Below are 8,741 nucleotides of genomic sequence, written 5' to 3' on the forward strand. Positions count from 1 at the left end.
TGATGGAGAGGAGGTATAGATTGGACATCCGCAAGAACTACTTCACAGTTAGGGCGGCTAGGAGCTGGAACCAACTTCCAAGGGAAGTGGTGCTGGCCCCTACCCTGGGGGTCTTTAAGAAGAGGCTGGATGCCTACCTGGCTGGACTCATTTGAGTCCCGTTTCTTGTTTTTGGGGTTTTTGTTGTTCTCCCGCCCTGGCGGGGGGTCGGGCTAGATCTACTAGGTCCCTTCCGACCCTTAATCTATGAAACTATCTATGAAACTACATCATCATAATGGTGCACTATATAGGAGAAGCATGCCTCTGGTGACATAGCTGAGGATCACATGTAGACCCACGTGCGTGATTGTTGCATCACCAGAGTGTGCTGTACAGTGACATAGCACATCACTACAGCACCATAGAGTGACATGTAGACACGCCCAAAGTGTAGATATGCAATTTAACTTTACTCCATAGTAAAAGTGGAGGAGACATAACAATGCACACATTTTACAGCTGTAAGTCACTCCACTCAAGCATAAAGTAACCCTTCATAAAATGAAAAAAAACTTTAAATTGATGTAAATTATACGGGCATGCCAGTAATCTTTCTACTCTTCTAGTCATTTTCAGGTCCTGGTAGCTGTTTGTTCAATGCATACTGTCTCTCTGCCTTCATACTTAGTGGTCGTGAGCTATAACAACACATCTGTAGGGCAGACCTGGGAGAATTGGTTTCATGTCTTCTACTTATTACATGGTTAAATCTGAGGTAAATTAATTAGTATGTGCATACTGGGTGCATCTACATGTGCACTTTACTGCAGAGCTGACTAATTAACTCCACAGTAAAGCATTACTGTCTACCCATGTGCTGGTTTTAGGGTATTGTCAGGAACAGTACTATCTTATGGCGGAGTAATTAAGTGTGCCGAAACCCACATGTAGATGGTGACAGGGGCTGGTTGGGGCATGAGGATGGTAAAGTGTGGGGCTGCCTACCACATGGCACTGCACTCTAGCACTCTTGTGCCCCAGCCAGCTCCTCCGCCACCTAATGTCACCACTCAGAGACTGGGGCTGACCCTGCCAAGCATGCTGCCAACCTGGCTCAAACTGCTGCTCTCCTGGATGCACGTATAGCTGCTGCACCCAGAAGCAGCTGACTCCAGCTGGAGTCTATTACATCACATTAATTTCATGTGTAGATGCACCCACTAAGTATTTTTGTAACACTATAGCCTAAATGTTGAAATATACTTATCTAAAGTTAAGCACTTAAAGCAGTGTTCTGGAGGCTGTACTTTACTTTGAAAATCAGGCTACTATATATGGATATAACTTTACATAACCACATTTGAAAAAAATGGACTGAAACAGACATTTACTGATTAGTATTAATGCTATTCCTTTAAGATAGTTACATATTATGATCTCCATTTTACATTTTAGGCAAGCTGGCAAATGGACTAGAAATCTGATTTTTTTTTTTTAATTACACACTGTAATGTGCCTAGATTTTATGTGCAGTTAGTGCCATTAAGCATGTGCAACTTAAGTATTGGCAGTTCAGCACATCATTAGTAGAGCAGGTGGGGAAGTGACCGTTTCACAACCATAACAAATTTTGCATTTTTGAACGTTTGTCTTCAATTGGACTGACAAATTCAGGAATGCGAAATTTTGCATAGGTAAGTATTTCTTGGAAAAAAAATCTATTTTGGAATTTCCAGATTGAGTATCTTAGATTGCTGGCTGGTTGCCTGAAAAACTCTTGTTGAAATCTTGAGAAACTGCTTGCTTTTCTACTGACCACAGATCTTTTCTTATTGGCTGCCTGGTGGGCAAGCCTCAGCAGAAAAGATATAGGATGTCCTCAGTTCTCCGTCCATAGCCTGGTGGGTAAGGCACTTTCCTGGGAAGTGGCATATGTGGATTCAAACTCCCTCAGTCTAAGTAGAGCCTAGGGCCCTAGGCTTCCACTTCTTGGATAAGTGCCCTGAACCCTAAGATATTAGAAAAAAAGTTGGAGCGTCCATTTACCACTAATGCTCCATGTGGTGTCTCTCCATATCAGGAATCAGCTCTTAGAGGATTTATAGCTGCTGAATGGATGGAACAGTATTGTGTTAATACCCAAACACCATGTCAGATCCACTTAGATGTCTTAGAAGTAGAGTAGGATTTGTTCAAAGCAACTGGTAACTCCCCTACTGACAGGTACACTTACAGGTGTTTATATGTATATATTTTCAAATGATCACATTATATATTTTTTGGCTATTCACTAGCTCATGTCACTCACTGAAGCATAAGCTCAAAATTCTACTATGTAATTGAAATCTTTCTTTGTACATCACCAAGGGCATGGATATAGTTCTTGAGGCATAAAGTGCTGCAAGAATGATACATTATTAATTAATGTTTTCAAAGACTGTCAGCCACAAGTTCACCAGCAGAATATTTCTGTTTGTGATATCTGAAACCTTTGTCAGCTTAAACATTAAATATAAAAAAAAATTAGCTATTTCTTATATCATGATTGATACACATCTTTCCAAACATTTCATACCCTTATATTAATATTCCACTCTGATTGTCATAAACAAGGTTTATTTTGGAGATAAAATGTGGGTCTGCTTGTGTTTTTCCAAGAAAAGTAGAAGTGTATCCGTCAAGATTATATAAATACATTGATAAGCATCAAGTATAGGTAATGTTGAAAGTAAGAGGTAGTGTTGAATAATGATTTACACTACAAAATCCATTTCAGACTAACAATGATAGAAGTAAATAAAAACTAAGAAATAAAGGATGTTTCAGTTATTGGAGAAGGAAATGAGGATCCTGCATTCAGTTCTTACATCTACTGTGAACCTCAAGTTACTGAAACAAGTTAATGAAAGCCTGCTCCAAAGTTCATTGAAGTCAATGGAAAGATTCCTGCTAGTTTTGCAAAAGTTTAGAACTGGCCCTTAACATCTGAGTGCTTGTACCAGGGTGGTCTTTCTGCTTAAAAAGGAGCCCTGTTAAAGATCTTCAGCTATGGGTCATTTTGCTAATAAGGGAGTGTCCCACTGGGACTTTAAACCTAGAGGAGACAGCAGAAAGGGATGAACTATGAAGGGACAGTTTGCAGGGAAGGAAGCCACCTGGAAGCAGAATACCTTGCTACAACAGGTAACACTGAGAAAGCTCCAGAGCTTATTGCTTCACATTAACAGGCACATGTAGGTGCGTCCATTGGGGTGCAAATTCTTTTCCAAAGCATTTTACCTCCACCACCCAAGTTTGGCTCCAAATTACCTCCACTGCTCAGGTCCCCAGTGCACTGGGAAGGTTGCTTAAACATGAAATCACATATCACAATATCTGTTCAATTTTGCAATACAGTGCAATTTTAATTATGCAGATATAGACACCCTTACGACAGTGCACTTAGCTTTTAAGCTCATAAGTCATTCCAGTGAAGTGAAAAATTAAAAGAGAAGAGGAGGAAGGCTTAATACATGGCTCAGTTTAGGAACCTGCAGATTGAGAAAAGAACTATGGGATTATGTGATACTTCACTGGTATCCTTTCTGAGGCTGATTTCACTATCTCACCCTTCTGGCTCTCAGAACTCCACATTTCACCCATAGTTCCTCTTTCCAAAAAGAATGTCATAATTCTTTCTCAACTATAAATTTCATCCAATAAAAGATATCACAAGAAGCAAACAAACAACCCCCTCCCCCCTCGGTCTTTTACATTTTCTGGCCCAACAACAGTTCAGCCCTATAAAAAAGAATGAGATATTTTCCAGTCCCTCTCCTAAATTTGCTGGGGGGGGAGGGGGTTCAATGTTTTATATTTTTTCCCACAAATTCTGAGTCTGCTGCCTCCATGTTACAACTCCAGTGGGGTGGACTAGCAAAAGTTAAGGATCAGAACTTTGCTCTACTCTCCTACACGGAAATCTAGAGTATAACTCAGAAAATTAGACCTCTTCCTATTTTTAGTCTCTTTCCTCCCCATGAATATGTTTTTATTTCATCGTAGTCATCAGAGTAAGAGTAATTCAAATGACTACAGTAGAAACAAAGACATGTGGAGTTTGATCCAATTTTACTTTAATTTCGTTATATAAAATATAATTTGATATGAAGCAGTGGAATCACAGTGCAGATGGCAAGTGTTAGGTAGATCTTATTACCTGGAACAATTGAACACCGTGTGCCTTCTACAGTTATAATTGGCCTACTCCCATCTTAGAGTAAAAACATTACAGAATAACCTTTGATGAATACTGAAAATGGAGAATAGCTGAGTAAATTATTCCTACTTCAGTGTCTACAACAGGGAATTGAAGGTGGAAGTACCAGCCAACACTCAGAAGAGATAGGGATGGAAGCAAGCAACATTAAAGTGCGCATTTTATTTGAATAATCTTACTTAAACAAAATCCAAATAATATAAGCAATATTTTTTCAGTGACTATATATCATTTAGAAATTAGCCAATGATCAGGTGGCCTCACTAAGCAAAACATTTTAGACTCACAGTAATGTCCTAGAGGAAAGTCAGGGACACAGACGAATCACTAGCCAGACCCACCTAACCTCTGGATTTTGTCTGGATGCTTTTCAACCTCATCTCTGGTTTCCCAACAATCAGTTACAGCAGCAGAAGGAACCACTGGAGGAAAAAAGGCAGCCAGGCATTACCAGAACCAAAATCAATAAGCTTATGCTCACTTATGCCCAGAACATTTCCTGAAATTGTGAAATTGAAGACCAACAGAGAAATGCCATTGAACAGAATGACACCTCACTTTGTTCAGACAAAAAGCCCTTGGCTATATTTAGCTCACAGTGGGCACATCTATATATCCATTTGATCTGAGATCAATTTACTTGCAAGTAAACTATATGTGAATAAATGCCCCTGGGCAGGTGTGTATACATGCAGGGACATGGCAGCAGATTTGCTGCTCTTAGCACCAAATTGCTGCCACTTCCTGTGGCCCTGCAATGGGCCCCTGCTGATACCAGAGGGAGCTTGAGGCTCTGGTTGCAGCCGTCAGCAGCTGGCAACCATCTTGAAAAGCCAGTCCTGATCTCTGCTCCCTGGCCAGCCATTTCCGTGGTTAGGAGCAGCATGCACAGTGCAGGGGCAGCATGTGGCAGCTCTCTCCTCTCTCTGCCTGTGCTTTCCCATGACGTGGCCACTCCAGCCCCTATCCCTCGTAGTGATGACTAGTGCTCCAGACTTCTGCTGGCCATAGTACTGGCTCTGTTGGACTGCTATGCTGACTGCCAGCTGGTCCATGGCTGTCTGGGCCCTCCTGCCTCCCCCATGCACAATGACCACCTGCCTAGCTGCAGCATGCTGTCCCAGGGCCACCACTGCCACACAGCTGCTGTCTGAATCTTGTCCAGCTGGCCAGACCCCCAGCAGGGACACCAATGATGTGCTGCTGGATGCCACTGGCAGGGCTGCCCTTGCCCTCCTGGGCCTCCAATCCTGCCACCTCTGGGCCTGCTGGGCTAGCCAGGACTGGTGGCTGCACATTGTCTGGAATGATGAGCAGTAGCTGGAAGTGTTCTTGATGACTAGGTCCAGGATCTCCTGAAGCAGCTCTGATCACACCAGGAATAGCAGGACACCACCATGTGGCCACCTCTCCTTGTGGACACCCAGCTGTCCCTTGCCCTGCTCAAGCTGGCTTCACATGCCAGCATCCACTGTGGGCCATCTTTTTAAAGTGAGCAAGGCACAGCTGGGAAGGCTGTCCTGGAGGTATGCAATGCCCTCCAAGACATGCTAGGACACATGGTACTCCGCATGCATGACCCTCTGGCAGTGGTGGTGGGGTTCTGTGCCCTGGGATTCCCCCAGGGCATTGGGACCCTGGATAGGACCCACATTCCCATCACCTGCCTGCCCTACAGCAACCACCCCTACTACTCCCCAAAGGAGTTTTCACTCAATTGTGCTCCAGGTCATCATGAACCACCACGGAGTCTTCAGGCACATGTGTGCCAGCTGGGCAGGCAGTGCCCATGATGACTGCATGTTCTACAATACTGCCCTGCCAGGCCTGGTGCAGAGCAGCCTTTTCACACCAAGGTGCCAGATGTGCAGCTGGGTGCTGTGGTGGTCCTGCCACTCCTCATCAGGGACCCTTCCTACCTGCTTTTGCCCTGGCTCATGCTGTCCTATACCAGCCAGATGGACCCATAAGCAGTGGGGTAAAAAAATTGGGGGGGGGGGGCTGAGGCCTATCTGACCCCTGCCTCTCCCTCCTGCAGGGCTGTTGCAGGGCTGGCATGCTCTGGTGCTGCACACAGCAGTGGAGGAATGGCTTCATGCCGAGTGGCAGTGGGCACTGTGGGATGGTGGCACCATAGTGCTGCTGTTGTTACCAGCTGCCACAAAAAGTTTGGGGGGCTGAGCCCTGTTAGCCTCAGCCTTTCACCCCTTATGGCTGGATCCCTGCCAGGTGCACTTTAACTGGTAACTGTGCCAAACCCAAGCCCTGCTGGAGTGCACCTTTAGCTGCCTCAAAGGACATTGGCACACTCTCACTACCTGCCTTGAGTTTGAGGACAACCTGCTCTGGTCAACATCACAGCCTGCATGCTGCATAACATCTGTAAGGCCTGGGGGGAGCTGTTTCATGAAGCCTGGGTGGAGGAGGCATGGTAGATGGAAGACACCTGGCAGCAGGAGCACCAACTGCAATGGCAGTGACAGCGATGGCCCCTGCCAAGGTCCCAGGCAAGCCATACACCTTCCCCCAGGGGCCAGGGCACCGACTGTGAGAGGCACTGGCTGACCACCTCTTCCTGCTCTCCCTCCTCCTGCACTCCCTACCTGGACAGCCAGCCATAGACCCCCCCCCGCCACAGCACTGCACTCACTGCAGATGTCTCAGAAGAACAACAGTTTTTAATCTGTCCCAGGGAGGGAGCTGTGGAGTGGGGGCACCTAGAAGGCAGAGCCCAGGGACAGGTGGCAAACATCCCAGCCTCTGACCATTCCCCTATGGGTATGCATGCTGTGGTGAGCCCGACAGATGGGAGGCTCAACCAGGGGGGATGGCAGCTGGTGGTCCCCTGGCATGGGTGGCTCCTCCTCTGGTAGCAGGTGTCCAGGGCCAGCAGGGCTGGTGTGAAGTCCTGCCCCCACTGCAAGCAGCTCTGGCTCTGTGTCTGGGGGGCAAGCGGCAGGTCTGGGCCCAGGTGGGGGGCTGGGTGGCATGGGACCAGGGTGGGGTATGAGGCAGGGGTTCCTTGCTGTTGGAGGCAGCACTGGACTTCCACCCAAGCCCATGGGTGGCCTGCTTCTGGACATCAGGTGGCTGCCAGGGGGCAGGTGGGGTTAGGGGCAGGGTCCAGGCAGCAGGTGGCATGAGGGTGACCACCAGGGCCAGGACAGGGTCCAGCACCTGGTGGTCATCATCCATAGCCTGCACAGCCCTGCCCTGTCCAGGATGGTCCCACAGGGCCTCCACCTGCTCACACTCCTGGGCCAGGAGTTATGCTCAAAACTCCCAGTCTGCCCAGTCCCACCCCCCCCTTCACATCAGTCCCACACATCCTTGTGCCAGTCTCATTCCTTCTTGCAGGCCATGTCCTCCACCCACAATCTGTCCTGGTGGGCCACATCCTCTGCCCAGCAGGCCCCTGCATCTGCTAGTTGGTCCTCCAACGCCATCACCAGGTGAACCAGGAGGAGGGTGCAATCCTGGGTCCTCTTCTTGCAGAGCTGGTGCATCTTCAGGGCCCTGGTTGCAAGCAGCAGCAACCCTGAGCCCAAACCCTGGCTGCCAACTGCAACCTGTCCTCCGTGTGCAGCTGCAGACCCTAGAGAGCCATAGCAGGCCAGTAGGGGGCGCTCCTGCATTGAGCTACCCTACTCACTGCACCCAACCACCTTCCAGGCTCCAAGTGCCTCCCTGGGGGCACCTCATGTCCAGCTAATCCCCTTCCATGAGCATACCCACAAGCCTGGGGGTAATGTTGCCACCACCCAGAGTCTGGACTGATCTTGGACCTGCACCCTCTGGGAAACACAGGCCTAGTAGTCCTTGAGGGTACTTGACCCACTGCAAGAACTTGGGGTACTTCCCTCAGTCTGAAGCACAAATAGTGGTCTCCCTTAGTCAGCCAAACCAAGGGGACCCCCAAGGCATAATCTAGACCCTCTTCCAATAATTTTCCCTTGCTAGGTACAAAGGAGAGCTTTATTGGTTACAAGTAGCAGGTTTGGAATAGAGTACAGGGTAGAACAATATCAGAGAAATACCTTAGAGCAAACAGTGGCATGATAGCATTTGATTATGCATCTGTGTTACTGCAAGCTATATATCTAGTTAGATCTCAAGTAGCTTACTCACAAATATCATCCAGAGGCAGGTGGAGATTCCCTCTGAAAGGAAGAAGTTCATTGGTCATGAGTTTCAAGAGAGAGAGTTTCAGATAGTCCAGCTTCTCTGTGAATTCTCATCATAGCTACTGCCCCACCTCCTGGGCAGTCCTTAACTTAGATAGACCTTATGACCTCATTTGCCTGATCCAATGAAGGCCAACAACTGTTGGCTGCCAGCCAAACCAATATGAAATGCAGCGCTGGTTGTAAGGTAGATTGGCAGGGTCTCTAGCCTCCTCCCAGTCATGATGACATTGCTTAGAACAATAGGGAGTTTAAGACCCCATGCAGGTGTGTGGACTAGTCAAGTAGGCAGAGGAAGCAAGTTCCCCCCCCCCCCC

Source organism: Gavialis gangeticus, unplaced genomic scaffold (assembly GCF_001723915.1).
Source record: "Gavialis gangeticus isolate Ggan-Ray unplaced genomic scaffold, GavGan_comp1, whole genome shotgun sequence".
NCBI lineage: Eukaryota > Metazoa > Chordata > Crocodylia > Gavialidae > Gavialis > Gavialis gangeticus.